Genomic DNA, 17,745 nt, shown 5'->3' on the forward strand with positions numbered 1-17,745 from the left:
CTCTGAATCATGGGTCTTCTACCGGCATCACCTATGGCTCCTAGAACGCTTCCACCAGCGTTGTCTCCGCTCCATCCTCAACATTTATTGGAGCAACTTCATCTCCAACATCGAAGTACTCGAGATGGCAGAGGCCGACATCATCGAATCCACACTGCTGAAGATCAAACTGCGCTGGGTAGGTCACGTCTCCAGAATGGAGGACCATCGCCTTCCCAAGATCTTGTTATATGGCGAGCTCTCCACTGGCCACCAAGACAGAGGTGCACCAAACAAGAGGTACAAGGACTTCCTAAAGAAATCTCTTGGTGCCTGCCACATTGACCACCGCCAGTGGGCTGATATCGCCTCAAACCATGCATCTTGGTGCCCCACAGTTCGGCGGGCAGCAACCTTCTTTGAAGAAGACCGCAGAGCCCACCTCACTGACAAAAGACAAAGGAGGAAAAACCCAACACCCAACCAACCAATTTTCCCGTGCAACCGCTGCAACTGTGTCTGCCTGTCCTGCATCAGACTTGTCAGTCACAAACGAGCCTGCAGCTGACGAGGACATTACCCCTCTATTAATCTTCGTCCACGAAGCCAAGCCAAAGAAGAAGACAATAAACTACAACAGATGCTGTGGCATCAGGTCAACAGTGGGGAAAAGGTTTAACAGTGATGTACGATATAATGTGGCAAATGTGGATTCACAGTTGAGAGATAGATCAATGATGATATACGGTAGACTGAGGCAGATACTGTGATGCAGTGTTCACAGTGGAGAGGTGGTTCATCAGTGATGTACGATATACTGTGGCAGATACTGTAACACTGGGTTCACAGCCATGAGAAAGGTTAACAGTGATGTAAAATAAACGACAGCAGATGCTGTGGCATCAGGTCAACAATGGGGAAAAGGTTTAATGGTGATGTACGATATAATGTGGCAAATACAGTGTCACTGGATTAACAGTTGAGAGATAGATCAACGGTGATGTACGGTAGACTGAGCCAGATACTGTGACACCAGTTACACAGTGGGGAGAAAGTTTAACAGTAATATACAGTAGACAGAGGCAGGTACTGTGACACCGAGTTCACAGTAGTGAGAAGGTTTAAGAGTGATGTACAATAAACTGTGGCAGATACTGTGACACCAGGTTCACAGTGCGGAGGCGGTTTAATGGTGTCACGCAATACGTTGTTGCAGGTACAGTGACACAGAGTTCACAGTGGAGAGAAATTTTAATGGTGATTTTCTGGAGACTGAGGCAGATATTATTTCACTGGGTTCACAGTAGGGAGAAGGTTTATCAGTGATGTATGATTGACTGAGGTAGATACTGTGATACCAGGTTTACGGTGGGGAGAAGGTTTAATGGTGCTGCACAGTCGACTGAGGCAGATACTGTGAGACAGGATTCACAGTAGTGCGAAGGTTTAACAGTGATATACAATAAACTGTGTCATATACTGTGACACCAGTTTCATGGAGTGGAGAAGGTTTAATAGTTGTGTAAGAAAAACTGCAACAGATACAGTGACACCGGGTTCATCGAGGGTAGAATTTTATTTTTGATGTGACAGTAGACCACAGTGGGGAGAAAACAGTGATGAACTGTGTCAGATACTGTGACACCAGGTTCACAGTAGGGAGAAGTTTTAACAGCGATGAACTGTGTCAGATACTGTGACACCAAGTTCACAGTGGGGAGAAGGTTTAACAGTGATGAACTGTGTCAGATACTGTGACACCAGGTTCACAGTAGGGAGAAGGTTTAACAGCGATGAACTGTGTCAGATACAGTTACACCAGGTTCACAGTGGGGAGAAGGTTTAACAGTGATGAACTGTGTCAGATACAGTTACACCAGGTTCACAGTGGGGAGAAGGTTTAACAGTGATGAACTGTGTCAGATACTGTTACACCAGGTTCACAGTGGGGAGAAGGTTTAACAGTGATGAACTGTGTCAGATACTGTGACACCAGGTTCACAGTGGGGAGAAGGTTTAACAGTGATGAACTGTGTCAGATACTGTGACACCAGGTTCACAGTGGGGAGAAGGTTTAACAGTGATGAACTGTGTCAGATACAGTTACACCAGGTTCACAGTGAGGAGAAGGTTTAACAGTGATGAACTGTGTCAGATACTGTGACACCAGGTTCACAGTGGGGAGAAGGTTTAACAGTGATGAACTGTGTCAGATACTGTGACACCAGGTTCACAGTGGGGAGAAGGTTTAACAGTGATGAACTGTGTCAGATACTGTTACACCAGGTTCACAGTGGGGAGAAGGTTTAACAGTGATGAACTGTGTCAGATACTGTGACACCAGGTTCACAGTGGGGAGAAGGTTTAACAGTGATGAACTGTGTCAGATACTGTTACACCAGGTTCACAGTGGGGAGAAGGTTTAACGGTGATGAACTGTGTCAGATACTGTGACACCAGGTTCACAGTGGGGAGAAGGTTTAACAGTGATGAACTGTGTCAGATACTGTGACACCAGGTTCACAGTGGGGAGAAGGTTTAACAGTGATGAACTGTGTCAGATACTGTGACACCAGGTTCACAGTGGGGAGAAGGTTTAACAGTGATGAACTGTGTCAGATACTGTTACACCAGGTTCACAGTGGGGAGAAGGTTTAACAGTGATGAACTGTGTCAGATACTGTGACACCAGGTTCACAGTGGGGAGAAGGTTTAACGGTGATGAACTGTGTCAGATACTGTGACACCAGGTTCACAGTGAGGAGAAGGTTTAACAGTGATGAACTGTGTCAGATACTGTGACACCAGGTTCACAGTGGGGAGAAGGTTTAACAGTGATGAACTGTGTCAGATACTGTGACACCAGGTTCACAGTGGGGAGAAGGTTTAACAGTGATGAACTGTGTCAGATACTGTGACACCAGGTTCACAGTGGGGAGAAGGTTTAACGGTGATGAACTGTGTCAGATACTGTTACACCAGGTTCACAGTGGGGAGAAGGTTTAACAGTGATGAACTGTGTCAGATACTGTGACACCAGGTTCACAGTGGGGAGAAGGTTTAACAGTGATGAACTGTGTCAGATACTGTGACACCAGGTTCACAGTGGGGAGAAGGTTTAACGGTGATGAACTGTGTCAGATACTGTGACACCAGGTTCACAGTGAGGAGAAGGTTTAACAGTGATGAACTGTGTCAGATACTGTGACACCAGGTTCACAGTGAGGAGAAGGTTTAACAGTGATGAACTGTGTCAGATACTGTGACACCAGGTTCACAGTGAGGAGAAGGTTTAACAGTGATGAACTGTGTCAGATACTGTGACACCAGGTTCACAGTGGGGAGAACGTTTAACGGTGATGAACTGTGTCAGATACTGTGACACCAGGTTCACAGTGAGGAGAAGGTTTAACAGTGATGAACTGTGTCAGATACTGTGACACCAGGTTCACAGTGGGGAGAAGGTTTAACAGTGATGAACTGTGTCAGATACTGTTACACCAGGTTCACAGTGGGGAGAAGGTTTAACGGTGATGAACTGTGTCAGATACTGTTACACCAGGTTCACAGTGGGGAGAAGGTTTAACGGTGATGAACTGTGTCAGATACTGTGACACCAGGTTCACAGTGGGGAGAAGGTTTAACGGTGATGAACTGTGTCAGATACTGTGACACCAGGTTCACAGTGAGGAGAAGGTTTAACAGTGATGAACTGTGTCAGATACTGTGACACCAGGTTCACAGTGGGGAGAAGGTTTAACAGTGATGAACTGTGTCAGATACTGTTACACCAGGTTCACAGTGGGGAGAAGGTTTAACGGTGATGAACTGTGTCAGATACTGTTACACCAGGTTCACAGTGGGGAGAAGGTTTAACGGTGATGAACTGTGTCAGATACTGTTACACCAGGTTCACAGTGGGGAGAAGGTTTAACAGTGATGAACTGTGTCAGATACTGTGACACCAGGTTCACAGTGGGGAGAAGGTTTAACAGTGATGAACTGTGTCAGATACTGTGACACCAGGTTCACAGTGGGGAGAAGGTTTAACAGTGATGAACTGTGTCAGATACAGTTACACCAGGTTCACAGTGAGGAGAAGGTTTAACAGTGATGAACTGTGTCAGATACTGTGACACCAGGTTCACAGTGGGGAGAAGGTTTAACGGTGATGAACTGTGTCAGATACTGTGACACCAGGTTCACAGTGGGGAGAAGGTTTAACAGTGATGAACTGTGTCAGATACTGTGACACCAGGTTCACAGTGGGGAGAAGGTTTAACGGTGATGAACTGTGTCAGATACTGTTACACCAGGTTCACAGTGGGGAGAAGGTTTAACAGTGATGAACTGTGTCAGATACTGTGACACCAGGTTCACAGTGGGGAGAAGGTTTAACGGTGATGAACTGTGTCAGATACTGTGACACCAGGTTCACAGTGGGGAGAAGGTTTAACGGTGATGAACTGTGTCAGATACTGTGACACCAGGTTCACAGTGGGGAGAAGGTTTAACAGTGATGAACAGTGTCAGATACTGTGACACCAGGTTCACAGTGGGGAGAAGGTTTAACAGTGATGAACTGTGTCAGATACTGTGACACCAGGTTCACAGTGGGGAGAAGGTTTAACAGTGATGAACTGTGTCAGATACTGTTACACCAGGTTCACAGTGGGGAGAAGGTTTAACAGTGATGAACTGTGTCAGATACTGTTACACCAGGTTCACAGTGGGGAGAAGGTTTAACAGTGATGAACTGTGTCAGATACTGTGTCACCAGGTTCACAGTGGGGAGAAGGTTTAACGGTGATGAACTGTGTCAGATACTGTGACACCAGGTTCACAGTGAGGAGAAGGTTTAACAGTGATGAACTGTGTCAGATACTGTGACACCTGGTTCACAGTGGGCAGAAGGTTTAACGGTGATGAACTGTGTCAGATACTGTGACACCAGGTTCACAGTGGGGAGAAGGTTTAACAGTGATGAACTGTGTCAGATACTGTGACACCAGGTTCACAGTGGGGAGAAGGTTTAACAGTGATGAACTGTGTCAGATACTGTGACACCAGGTTCACAGTGGGCAGAAGGTTTAACGGTGATGAACTGTGTCAGATACTGTGACACCAGGTTCACAGTGGGGAGAAGGTTTAACGGTGATGAACTGTGTCAGATACTGTGACACCAGGTTCACAGTGGGGAGAAGGTTTAACAGTGATGAACTGTGTCAGATACTGTGACACCAGGTTCACAGTGGGGAGAAGGTTTAACAGTGATGAACTGTGTCAGATACTGTGACACCAGGTTCACAGTGAGGAGAAGGTTTAACGGTGATGAACAGTGTCAGATACTGTGACACCAGGTTCACAGTGGGGAGAAGGTTTAACAGTGATGAACTGTGTCAGATACTGTGACACCAGGTTCACAGTGGGGAGAAGGTTTAACAGTGATGAACTGTGTCAGATACTGTGACACCAGGATCACAGTGGGGAGAAGGTTTAACAGTGATGAACTGTGTCAGATACTGTGACACCAGGTTCACAGTGAGGAGAAGGTTTAACGGTGATGAACAGTGTCAGATACTGTGACACCAGGTTCACAGTGGGGAGAAGGTTTAACAGTGATGAACTGTGTCAGATACTGTGACACCAGGTTCACAGTGGGGAGAAGGTTTAACGGTGATGAACAGTGTCAGATACTGTGACACCAGGTTCACAGTGGGGAGAAGGTTTAACAGTGATGAACTGTGTCAGATACTGTGACACCAGGTTCACAGTGGGGAGAAGGTTTAACAGTGATGAACTGTGTCAGATACTGTTACACCAGGTTCACAGTGGGGAGAAGGTTTAACGGTGATGAACTGTGTCAGATACAGTTACACCAGGTTCACAGTGGGGAGAAGGTTTAACGGTGATGAACTGTGTCAGATACTGTGACACCAGGTTCACAGTGGGGAGAAGGTTTAACAGTGATGAACTGTGTCAGATACTGTGACACCAGGTTCACAGTGAGGAGAAGGTTTAACAGTGATGAACTGTGTCAGATACTGTGACACCAGGTTCACAGTGGGGAGAAGGTTTAACAGTGATGAACTGTGTCAGATACTGTTACACCAGGTTCACAGTGGGGAGAAGGTTTAACGGTGATGAACTGTGTCAGATACAGTTACACCAGGTTCACAGTGGGGAGAAGGTTTAACGGTGATGAACTGTGTCAGATACAGTTACACCAGGTTCACAGTGGGGAGAAGGTTTAACAGTGATGAACTGTGTCAGATACTGTTACACCAGGTTCACAGTGGGGAGAAGGTTTAACGGTGATGAACTGTGTCAGATACAGTTACACCAGGTTCACAGTGGGGAGAAGGTTTAACGGTGATGAACTGTGTCAGATACAGTTACACCAGGTTCACAGTGGGGAGAAGGTTTAACGGTGATGAACTGTGTCAGATACTGTTACACCAGGTTCACAGTGGGGAGAAGGTTTAACGGTGATGAACTGTGTCAGATACAGTTACACCAGGTTCACAGTGGGGAGAAGGTTTAACGGTGATGAACTGTGTCAGATACAGTTACACCAGGTTCACAGTGAGGAGAAGGTTTAACAGTGATGAACTGTGTCAGATACTGTGACACCAGGTTCACAGTGGGGAGAAGGATTAACAGTGATGAACTGTGTCAGATACTGTTACACCAGGTTCACAGTGGGGAGAAGGTTTAACGGTGATGAACTGTGTCAGATACAGTTACACCAGGTTCACAGTGGGGAGAAGGTTTAACAGTGATGAACTGTGTCAGATACTGTTACACCAGGTTCACAGTGGGGAGAAGGTTTAACAGTGATGAACTGTGTCAGATACTGTGTCACCAGGTTCACAGTGGGGAGAAGGTTTAACGGTGATGAACTGTGTCAGATACTGTGACACCAGGTTCACAGTGGGGAGAAGGTTTAACAGTGATGAACTGTGTCAGATACTGTGACACCTGGTTCACAGTGGGGAGAAGGTTTAACAGTGATGAACTGTGTCAGATACTGTGACACCTGGTTCACAGTGGGGAGAAGGTTTAACAGTGATGAACTGTGTCAGATACTGTGACACCAGGTTCACAGTGGGGAGAAGGTTTAACGGTGATGAACTGTGTCAGATACTGTGACACCAGGTTCACAGTGGGGAGAAGGTTTAACAGTGATGAACTGTGTCAGATACTGTGACACCAGGTTCACAGTGGGGAGAAGGTTTAACAGTGATGAACTGTGTCAGATACTGTGACACCAGGTTCAAAGTGGGGAGAAGGTTTAACAGTGATGAACTGTGTCAGATACTGTGACACCAGGTTCACAGTGGGGAGAAGGTTTAACAGTGATGAACTGTGTCAGATACTGTGACACCAGGTTCACAGTGGGGAGAAGGTTTAACAGTGATGAACTGTGTCAGATACTGTTACACCAGGTTCACAGTGGGGAGAAGGTTTAACAGTGATGAACTGTGTCAGATACTGTGACACCAGGTTCACAGTGGGGAGAAGGTTTAACAGTGATGAACTGTGTCAGATACTGTTACACCAGGTTCACAGTGGGGAGAAGGTTTAACAGTGATGAACTGTGTCAGATACTGTTACACCAGGTTCACAGTGGGGAGAAGGTTTAACAGTGATGAACTGTGTCAGATACTGTGACACCAGGTTCACAGTGGGGAGAAGGTTTAACAGTGATGAACTGTGTCAGATACTGTTACACCAGGTTCACAGTGGGGAGAAGGTTTAACGGTGATGAACTGTGTCAGATACAGTTACACCAGGTTCACAGTGGGGAGAAGGTTTAACGGTGATGAACTGTGTCAGATACAGTTACACCAGGTTCACAGTGGGGAGAAGGTTTAACAGTGATGAACTGTGTCAGATACTGTGACACCAGGTTCACAGTGGGGAGAAGGTTTAACAGTGATGAACTGTGTCAGATACTGTGACACCAGGTTCACAGTGGGGAGAAGGTTTAACAGTGATGAACTGTGTCAGATACTGTGACACCAGGTTCACAGTGGGGAGAAGGTTTAACGGTGATGAACTGTGTCAGATACTGTGACACCAGGTTCACAGTGGGGAGAAGGTTTAACAGTGATGAACTGTGTCAGATACTGTGACACCAGGTTCACAGTGGGGAGAAAGTTTAACAGTGATGAACTGTGTCAGATACTGTGACACCAGGTTCACAGTGGGGAGAAGGTTTAACAGTGATGAACTGTGTCAGATACTGTGACACCAGGTTCACAGTGGGGAGAAGGTTTAACAGTGATGAACTGTGTCAGATACTGTGACACCAGGTTCACAGTGGGGAGAAGGTTTAACAGTGATGAACTGTGTCAGATACTGTGACACCAGGTTCACAGTGGGGAGAAGGTTTAACAGTGATGAACTGTGTCAGATACAGTTACACCAGGTTCACAGTGGGGAGAAGGTTTAACGGTGATGAACTGTGTCAGATACTGTGACACCAGGTTCACAGTGGGGAGAAGGTTTAACAGTGATGAACTGTGTCAGATACAGTTACACCAGGTTCACAGTGGGGAGAAGGTTTAACGGTGATGAACTGTGTCAGATACTGTGACACCAGGTTCACAGTGGGGAGAAGGTTTAACGGTGATGAACTGTGTCAGATACAGTTACACCAGGTTCACAGTGGGGAGAAGGTTTAACAGTGATGAACTGTGTCAGATACAGTTACACCAGGTTCACAGTGGGGAGAAGGTTTAACAGTGATGAACTGTGTCAGATACAGTTACACCAGGTTCACAGTGGGGATAAGGTTTAACGGTGATGAACTGTGTCAGATACAGTTACACCAGGTTCACAGTGGGGAGAAGGTTTAACAGTGATGAACTGTGTCAGATACAGTGACACCAGGTTCACAGTGGGGAGAAGGTTTAACAGTGATGAACTGTGTCAGATACAGTTACACCAGGTTCACAGTGGGGAGAAGGTTTAACAGTGATGAACTGTGTCAGATACAGTTACACCAGGTTCACAGTGGGGAGAAGGTTTAACAGTGATGAACTGTGTCAGATACTGTTACACCAGGTTCACAGTGGGGAGAAGGTTTAACAGTGATGAACTGTGTCAGATACTGTTACACCAGGTTCACAGTGGGGAGAAGGTTTAACGGTGATGAACTGTGTCAGATACTGTGACACCAGGTTCACAGTGGGGAGAAGGTTTAACAGTGATGAACTGTGTCAGATACTGTGACACCAGGTTCACAGTGGGGAGAAGGTTTAACAGTGATGAACTGTGTCAGATACAGTTACACCAGGTTCACAGTGGGGAGAAGGTTTAACGGTGATGAACTGTGTCAGATACTGTGACACCAGGTTCACAGTGGGGAGAAGGTTTAACGGTGATGAACTGTGTCAGATACAGTTACACCAGGTTCACAGTGGGGAGAAGGTTTAACAGTGATGAACTGTGTCAGATACTGTTACACCAGGTTCACAGTGGGGAGAAGGTTTAACAGTGATGAACTGTGTCAGATACTGTTACACCAGGTTCACAGTGGGGAGAAGGTTTAACAGTGATGAACTGTGTCAGATACTGTTACACCAGGTTCACAGTGGGGAGAAGGTTTAACAGTGATGAACTGTGTCAGATACTGTTACACCAGGTTCACAGTGGGGAGAAGGTTTAACAGTGATGAACTGTGTCAGATACTGTTACACCAGGTTCACAGTGGGGAGAAGGTTTAACAGTGATGAACTGTGTCAGATACAGTTACACCAGGTTCACAGTGGGGAGAAGGTTTAACAGTGATGAACTGTGTCAGATACTGTTACACCAGGTTCACAGTGGGGAGAAGGTTTAACAGTGATGAACTGTGTCAGATACTGTGACACCAGGTTCACAGTGGGGAGAAGGTTTAACAGTGATGAACTGTGTCAGATACAGTTACACCAGGTTCACAGTGGGGAGAAGGTTTAACAGTGATGAACTGTGTCAGATACTGTTACACCAGGTTCACAGTGGGGAGAAGGTTTAACAGTGATGAACTGTGTCAGATACTGTTACACCAGGTTCACAGTGGGGAGAAGGTTTAACAGTGATGAACTGTGTCAGATACTGTTACACCAGGTTCACAGTGGGGAGAAGGTTTAACAGTGATGAACTGTGTCAGATACTGTTACACCAGGTTCACAGTGGGGAGAAGGTTTAACAGTGATGAACTGTGTCAGATACAGTTACACCAGGTTCACAGTGGGGAGAAGGTTTAACAGTGATGAACTGTGTCAGATACTGTGACACCAGGTTCACAGTGGGGAGAAGGTTTAACAGTGATGAACTGTGTCAGATACAGTTACACCAGGTTCACAGTGGGGAGAAGGTTTAACAGTGATGAACTGTGTCAGATACAGTTACACCAGGTTCACAGTGGGGAGAAGGTTTAACAGTGATGAACTGTGTCAGATACTGTTACACCAGGTTCACAGTGGGGAGAAGGTTTAACAGTGATGAACTGTGTCAGATACTGTGACACCAGGTTCACAGTGGGGAGAAGGTTTAACAGTGATGAACTGTGTCAGATACTGTGACACCAGGTTCACAGTGGGGAGAAGGTTTAACAGTGATGAACTGTGTCAGATACTGTTACACCAGGTTCACAGTGGGGAGAAGGTTTAACAGTGATGAACTGTGTCAGATACTGTGACACCAGGTTCACAGTGGGGAGAAGGTTTAACAGTGATGAACTGTGTCAGATACTGTGACACCAGGTTCACAGTGGGGAGAAGGTTTAACAGTGATGAACTGTGTCAGATACTGTGACACCAGGTTCACAGTGGGGAGAAGGTTTAACAGTGATGAACTGTGTCAGATACTGTGACACCTGGTTCACAGTGGGCAGAAGGTTTAACAGTGATGAACTGTGTCAGATACAGTTACACCAGGTTCACAGTGGGGAGAAGGTTTAACAGTGATGAACTGTGTCAGATACTGTGACACCAGGTTCACAGTGGGGAGAAGGTTTAACGGTGATGAACTGTGTCAGATACTGTGACACCAGGTTCACAGTGGGGAGAAGGTTTAACAGTGATGAACTGTGTCAGATACTGTGACACCAGGTTCACAGTGGGGAGAAGGTTTAACGGTGATGAACTGTGTCAGATACTGTGACACCAGGTTCACAGTGGGGAGAAGGTTTAACGGTGATGAACTGTGTCAGATACAGTTACACCAGGTTCACAGTGGGGAGAAGGTTTAACGGTGATGAACTGTGTCAGATACAGTTACACCAGGTTCACAGTGGGGAGAAGGTTTAACGGTGATGAACTGTGTCAGATACAGTTACACCAGGTTCACAGTGGGGAGAAGGTTTAACGGTGATGAACTGTGTCAGATACTGTGACACCAGGTTCACAGTGGGGAGAAGGTTTAACAGTGATGAACTGTGTCAGATACAGTTACACCAGGTTCACAGTGGGGAGAAGGTTTAACGGTGATGAACTGTGTCAGATACAGTTACACCAGGTTCACAGTGGGGAGAAGGTTTAACGGTGATGAACTGTGTCAGATACAGTTACACCAGGTTCACAGTGGGGAGAAGGTTTAACAGTGATGAACTGTGTCAGATACTGTTACACCAGGTTCACAGTGAGGAGAAGGTTTAACGGTGATGAACTGTGTCAGATACAGTTACACCAGGTTCACAGTGGGGAGAAGGTTTAACGGTGATGAACTGTGTCAGATACAGTTACACCAGGTTCACAGTGGGGAGAAGGTTTAACGGTGATGAACTGTGTCAGATACAGTTACACCAGGTTCACAGTGGGGAGAAGGTTTAACGGTGATGAACTGTGTCAGATACAGTTACACCAGGTTCACAGTGGGGAGAAGGTTTAACGGTGATGAACTGTGTCAGATACTGTGACACCAGGTTCACAGTGGGGAGAAGGTTTAACAGTGATGAACTGTGTCAGATACAGTTACACCAGGTTCACAGTGGGGAGAAGGTTTAACGGTGATGAACTGTGTCAGATACAGTTACACCAGGTTCACAGTGGGGAGAAGGTTTAACGGTGATGAACTGTGTCAGATACAGTTACACCAGGTTCACAGTGGGCAGAAGGTTTAACAGTGATGAACTGTGTCAGATACTGTTACACCAGGTTCACAGTGGGGAGAAGGTTTAACAGTGATGAACTGTGTCAGATACTGTGACACCAGGTTCACAGTGGGGAGAAGGTTTAACAGTGATGAACTGTGTCAGATACAGTTACACCAGGTTCACAGTGGGGAGAAGGTTTAACGGTGATGAACTGTGTCAGATACAGTTACACCAGGTTCACAGTGGGGAGAAGGTTTAACAGTGATGAACTGTGTCAGATACTGTTACACCAGGTTCACAGTGGGGAGAAGGTTTAACAGTGATGAACTGTGTCAGATACTGTGACACCAGGTTCACAGTGGGGAGAAGGTTTAACAGTGATGAACTGTGTCAGATACAGTTACACCAGGTTCACAGTGGGGAGAAGGTTTAACGGTGATGAACTGTGTCAGATACAGTTACACCAGGTTCACAGTGGGCAGAAGGTTTAACAGTGATGAACTGTGTCAGATACTGTGACACCAGGTTCACAGTGGGGAGAAGGTTTAACAGTGATGAACTGTGTCAGATACTGTGACACCAGGTTCACAGTGGGGAGAAGGTTTAACAGTGATGAACTGTGTCAGATACAGTGACACCAGGTTCACAGTGGGGAGAAGGTTTAACAGTGATGAACTGTGTCAGATACTGTGACACCAGGTTCACAGTGGGGAGAAGGTTTAACAGTGATGAACTGTGTCAGATACTGTTACACCAGGTTCACAGTGGGGAGAAGGTTTAACAGTGATGAACTGTGTCAGATACAGTTACACCAGGTTCACAGTGGGGAGAAGGTTTAACAGTGATGAACTGTGTCAGATACTGTGACACCAGGTTCACAGTGGGGAGAAGGTTTAACAGTGATGAACTGTGTCAGATACTGTGACACCAGGTTCACAGTGGGGAGAAGGTTTAACAGTGATGAACTGTGTCAGATACAGTTACACCAGGTTCACAGTGGGGAGAGGGTTTAACAGTGATGAACTGTGTCAGATACAGTTACACCAGGTTCACAGTGGGGAGAAGTTTTAACAGTGATGAACTGTGTCAGATACTGTGACACCTGGTTCACAGTGGGCAGAAGGTTTAACAGTGATGAACTGTGTCAGATACAGTTACACCAGGTTCACAGTGGGGAGAAGGTTTAACAGTGATGAACTGTGTCAGATACTGTGACACCAGGTTCACAGTGGGGAGAAGGTTTAACAGTGATGAACTGTGTCAGATACTGTTACACCAGGTTCACAGTGGGGAGAAGGTTTAACAGTGATGAACTGTGTCAGATACTGTGACACCTGGTTCACAGTGAGGAGAAGGTTTAACAGTGATGAACTGTGTCAGATACAGTTACACCAGGTTCACAGTGGGGAGAAGGTTTAACAGTGATGAACTGTGTCAGATACTGTGACACCAGGTTCACAGTGAGGAGAAGGTTTAACAGTGATGAACTGTGTCAGATACAGTTACACCAGGTTCACAGTGGGGAGAAGGTTTAACAGTGATGAACTGTGTCAGATACTGTTACACCAGGTTCACAGTGAGGAGAAGGTTTAACGGTGATGAACTGTGTCAGATACAGTTACACCAGGTTCACAGTGGGGAGAAGGTTTAACGGTGATGAACTGTGTCAGATACTGTTACACCAGGTTCACAGTGAGGAGAAGGTTTAACGGTGATGAACTGTGTCAGATACAGTTACACCAGGTTCACAGTGGGGAGAAGGTTTAACAGTGATGAACTGTGTCAGATACTGTGACACCAGGTTCACAGTGGGGAGAAGGTTTAACAGTGATGAACTGTGTCAGATACTGTGACACCAGGTTCACAGTGAGGAGAAGGTTTAACAGTGATGAACTGTGTCAGATACTGTGACACCAGGTTCACAGTGAGGAGAAGGTTTAACGGTGGTGAACTGTGTCAGATACTGTTACACCAGGTTCACAGTGAGGAGAAGGTTTAACGGTGATGAACTGTGTCAGATACTGTTACACCAGGTTCACAGTGAGGAGAAGGTTTAACAGTGATGAACTGTGTCAGATACAGTTACACCAGGTTCACAGTGAGGAGAAGGTTTAACGGTGATGAACTGTGTCAGATACTGTTACACCAGGTTCACAGTGGGGAGAAGGTTTAACGGTGATGAACTGTGTCAGATACAGTTACACCAGGTTCACAGTGGGGAGAAGGTTTAACGGTGATGAACTGTGTCAGATACTGTGACACCAGGTTCACAGTGGGGAGAAGGTTTAACAGTGATGAACTGTGTCAGATACAGTTACACCAGGTTCACAGTGGGGAGAAGGTTTAACAGTGATGAACTGTGTCAGATACAGTTACACCAGGTTCACAGTGGGGAGAAGGTTTAACGGTGATGAACTGTGTCAGATACAGTTACACCAGGTTCACAGTGGGGAGAAGGTTTAACAGTGATGAACTGTGTCAGATACAGTGACACCAGGTTCACAGTGGGGAGAAGGTTTAACAGTGATGAACTGTGTCAGATACAGTTACACCAGGTTCACAGTGGGGAGAAGGTTTAACAGTGATGAACTGTGTCAGATACAGTTACACCAGGTTCACAGTGGGGAGAAGGTTTAACAGTGATGAACTGTGTCAGATACTGTTACACCAGGTTCACAGTGGGGAGAAGGTTTAACAGTGATGAACTGTGTCAGATACTGTTACACCAGGTTCACAGTGGGGAGAAGGTTTAACGGTGATGAACTGTGTCAGATACTGTGACACCAGGTTCACAGTGGGGAGAAGGTTTAACAGTGATGAACTGTGTCAGATACTGTGACACCAGGTTCACAGTGGGGAGAAGGATTAACAGTGATGAACTGTGTCAGATACAGTTACACCAGGTTCACAGTGGGGAGAAGGTTTAACGGTGATGAACTGTGTCAGATACTGTGACACCAGGTTCACAGTGGGGAGAAGGTTTAACGGTGATGAACTGTGTCAGATACAGTTACACCAGGTTCACAGTGGGGAGAAGGTTTAACAGTGATGAACTGTGTCAGATACTGTTACACCAGGTTCACAGTGGGGAGAAGGTTTAACAGTGATGAACTGTGTCAGATACTGTGACACCAGGTTCACAGTGGGGAGAAGGTTTAACAGTGATGAACTGTGTCAGATACTGTGACACCAGGTTCACAGTGGGGAGAAGGTTTAACGGTGATGAACTGTGTCAGATACAGTTACACCAGGTTCACAGTGGGGAGAAGGTTTAACAGTGATGAACTGTGTCAGATACTGTTACACCAGGTTCACAGTGGGGAGAAGGTTTAACAGTGATGAACTGTGTCAGATACTGTGACACCAGGTTCACAGTGGGGAGAAGGTTTAACAGTGATGAACTGTGTCAGATACAGTTACACCAGGTTCACAGTGGGGAGAAGGTTTAACAGTGATGAACTGTGTCAGATACTGTTACACCAGGTTCACAGTGGGGAGAAGGTTTAACAGTGATGAACTGTGTCAGATACTGTTACACCAGGTTCACAGTGGGGAGAAGGTTTAACAGTGATGAACTGTGTCAGATACTGTTACACCAGGTTCACAGTGGGGAGAAGGTTTAACAGTGATGAACTGTGTCAGATACTGTTACACCAGGTTCACAGTGGGGAGAAGGTTTAACAGTGATGAACTGTGTCAGATACAGTTACACCAGGTTCACAGTGGGGAGAAGGTTTAACAGTGATGAACTGTGTCAGATACTGTGACACCAGGTTCACAGTGGGGAGAAGGTTTAACAGTGATGAACTGTGTCAGATACAGTTACACCAGGTTCACAGTGGGGAGAAGGTTTAACAGTGATGAACTGTGTCAGATACAGTTACACCAGGTTCACAGTGGGGAGAAGGTTTAACAGTGATGAACTGTGTCAGATACTGTTACACCAGGTTCACAGTGGGGAGAAGGTTTAACAGTGATGAACTGTGTCAGATACTGTGACACCAGGTTCACAGTGGGGAGAAGGTTTAACAGTGATGAACTGTGTCAGATACTGTGACACCAGGTTCACAGTGGGGAGAAGGTTTAACAGTGATGAACTGTGTCAGATACTGTTACACCAGGTTCACAGTGGGGAGAAGGTTTAACAGTGATGAACTGTGTCAGATACTGTGACACCAGGTTCACAGTGGGGAGAAGGTTTAACAGTGATGAACTGTGTCAGATACTGTGACACCAGGTTCACAGTGGGGAGAAGGTTTAACAGTGATGAACTGTGTCAGATACTGTGACACCAGGTTCACAGTGGGGAGAAGGTTTAACAGTGATGAACTGTGTCAGATACTGTGACACCTGGTTCACAGTGGGCAGAAGGTTTAACAGTGATGAACTGTGTCAGATACAGTTACACCAGGTTCACAGTGGGGAGAAGGTTTAACAGTGATGAACTGTGTCAGATACTGTGACACCAGGTTCACAGTGGGGAGAAGGTTTAACGGTGATGAACTGTGTCAGATACTGTGACACCAGGTTCACAGTGGGGAGAAGGTTTAACAGTGATGAACTGTGTCAGATACTGTGACACCAGGTTCACAGTGGGGAGAAGGTTTAACGGTGATGAACTGTGTCAGATACTGTGACACCAGGTTCACAGTGGGGAGAAGGTTTAACGGTGATGAACTGTGTCAGATACAGTTACACCAGGTTCACAGTGGGGAGAAGGTTTAACGGTGATGAACTGTGTCAGATACAGTTACACCAGGTTCACAGTGGGGAGAAGGTTTAACGGTGATGAACTGTGTCAGATACAGTTACACCAGGTTCACAGTGGGGAGAAGGTTTAACGGTGATGAACTGTGTCAGATACTGTGACACCAGGTTCACAGTGGGGAGAAGGTTTAACAGTGATGAACTGTGTCAGATACAGTTACACCAGGTTCACAGTGGGGAGAAGGTTTAACGGTGATGAACTGTGTCAGATACAGTTACACCAGGTTCACAGTGGGGAGAAGGTTTAACGGTGATGAACTGTGTCAGATACAGTTACACCAGGTTCACAGTGGGGAGAAGGTTTAACAGTGATGAACTGTGTCAGATACTGTTACACCAGGTTCACAGTGAGGAGAAGGTTTAACGGTGATGAACTGTGTCAGATACAGTTACACCAGGTTCACAGTGGGGAGAAGGTTTAACGGTGATGAACTGTGTCAGATACAGTTACACCAGGTTCACAGTGGGGAGAAGGTTTAACGGTGATGAACTGTGTCAGATACAGTTACACCAGGTTCACAGTGGGGAGAAGGTTTAACGGTGATGAACTGTGTCAGATACAGTTACACCAGGTTCACAGTGGGGAGAAGGTTTAACGGTGATGAACTGTGTCAGATACTGTGACACCAGGTTCACAGTGGGGAGAAGGTTTAACAGTGATGAACTGTGTCAGATACAGTTACACCAGGTTCACAGTGGGGAGAAGGTTTAACGGTGATGAACTGTGTCAGATACAGTTACACCAGGTTCACAGTGGGGAGAAGGTTTAACGGTGATGAACTGTGTCAGATACAGTTACACCAGGTTCACAGTGGGCAGAAGGTTTAACAGTGATGAACTGTGTCAGATACTGTTACACCAGGTTCACAGTGGGGAGAAGGTTTAACAGTGATGAACTGTGTCAGATACTGTGA

Source organism: Narcine bancroftii, chromosome 11, assembly GCF_036971445.1.
Source record: "Narcine bancroftii isolate sNarBan1 chromosome 11, sNarBan1.hap1, whole genome shotgun sequence".
Lineage (NCBI taxonomy): Eukaryota > Metazoa > Chordata > Chondrichthyes > Torpediniformes > Narcinidae > Narcine > Narcine bancroftii.